The sequence below is a fragment of the Triticum aestivum genome, chromosome 5B, assembly GCF_018294505.1.
Source record: "Triticum aestivum cultivar Chinese Spring chromosome 5B, IWGSC CS RefSeq v2.1, whole genome shotgun sequence".
Lineage (NCBI taxonomy): Eukaryota > Viridiplantae > Streptophyta > Magnoliopsida > Poales > Poaceae > Triticum > Triticum aestivum.
The window spans coordinates 506,856,507-506,858,676 of NC_057807.1; the positions used below are offsets into that span (position 1 = coordinate 506,856,507).

General features: G+C 55.9%; 1 pseudogene; it reads right to left on the reverse strand.

Annotated features, from left to right (window-relative positions):
- Positions 1-236: 236 nt before the first annotated feature.
- Positions 237-1,789, reverse strand: LOC123116638 (protein MEI2-like 6; annotated as a pseudogene).
- Between the last annotated feature and the right edge of the window lie 381 nt (positions 1,790-2,170).

Consider the following 2,170-nt stretch of genomic DNA (forward strand, 5'->3'; position numbering starts at 1 on the left):
AACAGCATGACCGTTCCATGAAAATATAGATGCACTCACTTCGAACATCGGGATATAAATGACTATTTCTGAAGGAATTCAGCTCAATTTGAATCTCTCGAAATTGGTCTATTTTCAGACTAGGAAGCTGGTTGAAGTGTGAACCCGCTATCTCTAAATCTAGAAGAAGAAAAAAATGGGTATCATTCATACATAGTGCAAAACACCATCATATTTGTACTAGCACTGCCGGTTCATAAAGAGTAGGCTTCCAGATAATAACTCGGACAGCTGACGCATTTTACACTCATACAAACTTCAAATTTAAACCTCGAGGACACATGCATACTTGAACAAGGAGACAAGCAAGGAAATTATAAGGTAAATTCTTTAGCCAGCCTATTATAAGTCGTCTATCTCCCGTTCTATCTATCCATGGCATAGCATAGCGTGGATAGAATGCAAGATAGAGCGGACCACGGCGACCAGTGCGCGGAACGGCCTGCTCAGCGCCTCAGCAGCGGGCTCCACGGACCACCGCCTGGCCGATCACGCGCTCCGCCGTCTGCCTGCGGTCGCTCCGCGGCGGCCCAAAGCGCACCGGCAGGAACTCCTCGTTCCCGTTGCCGCAGGGGAACTTGGAGCCCGAGAAGTGCTTCACCAACGCATCAGCACCCTGCGAGCCATGTCATTGGTTAGCACGCCGGGCGGTTCAGATCATACATGGAGCCATGGCGCCGGTGACGGTGCTGGAGACAAGGGTGACTGCCTATATATGGAGCTGCGCGCGCGCGTGCGTACCTGGATGCTTGCGTGCACGACCTCGCACACCTTCTTGGAGCCCGTCGCCGCCCATGAATGGCCGTGGAGGAACGCGTGCAGCCGACGCGCCGCCGTCGCCGTCGTCATGTTGACGAAGGCGTACCCCTTGTTGTACTTCGTTCTGCGCAACAAACGAGCCGAGGTTAGCTTGGATTCATACGGAACAGAAGCCATGGACGACACGCACTAGTACGATGGGGGGAACATCAGGAAACGCGGTAGCAGTACCTGAAGTCGATTGGGACGTAGAGGAAATCGTACTCCGACTTAACGGCCTTGCCGCGGCCGTCGACGCCCCGCCGGAGTTTCTCGTTCTCCTCGGCGCAGTGCTGGTCCAGAATCGACATTATCCTCCGCTTCCTGCGAGCGACAGAAAAGAAGACCCAGCTTTTAATCAACAAGAACCAGTGGATTGGAAAAGAAAGAAGACACGGGAGTACTTACGAGAAGCCGTTGGGGATGTTGCAGATCATGAGAGACGTCTTGCCGCTGCTTGGGTCAAAGGCAGGTTTGCTGCGGATAGGCCGACGCCGCCCTCGGCTTCGGCGCCCGCGGCGAGACGGAGGCGGGACTCCTGGGTGAGAGAACAGAGCGAGGGGAGGGGCGGTTTTCCTCCTCGGCCTTCAGGGACTTGTCGCTGGCGCCGTCGACGGTTTCCGTGCTGCTGCAGCTCTTCCCCGATAGCAGCGGTGGCTGCGGCGGCGGAGGGATGCAGTACGCCGTCACCGGACACGACAGCGGGCTGCAGTACACAGTTACCTGACACGGAGGGGGAGGAGGCACCTGCACCCATGGCAAGGGTGGGACGGACAACGCGCACGGCGGCGGCAGCAGGCACTGCGGCGGGAGGGGAAAGCCAACCGCCAAGGAGGAAGAAGCCGGGGGGCAGAGCATCGGGGGGGCGGAGGCTACGGGGAGGAAGGGAGGAGCGGCAGGGTTCAGGGGCCGAGTGGAGGAGGCAGCCATGGATGCGGGTGGTGTGAAGAAGAAAGACTGGCCTGGAGCCTGGCCTGGAGGAACTGGAGAAGCACCCTGTCTACGAGGGGTTTATAAAGCAGTAGAGAGAAGGGGATTGGACTATTGGAGCGCAACAAACGGTGGGGTTCAGCAGCCTCGGTCACTCTCGCTCACTCCCCCTTCCTCAGCTAGTACTAGTATTCTCGACTCGTACTATTTTTGTCTTTCTAAAAAAAAAGGGCGTGTTTTTTTTCTCGAAGGAGGCATCACTCTACTAAGGGGCTGTTTGGTTTGTGACTAACTTTGCCAAATGTTGCCACACCTAAAGCTAGGAAAGTTTGACTAACTTAGGTGAGTGTTTGATTCAAGCCACACCTTACGCAAGCGACACTTGGACCCCACATGGCATACA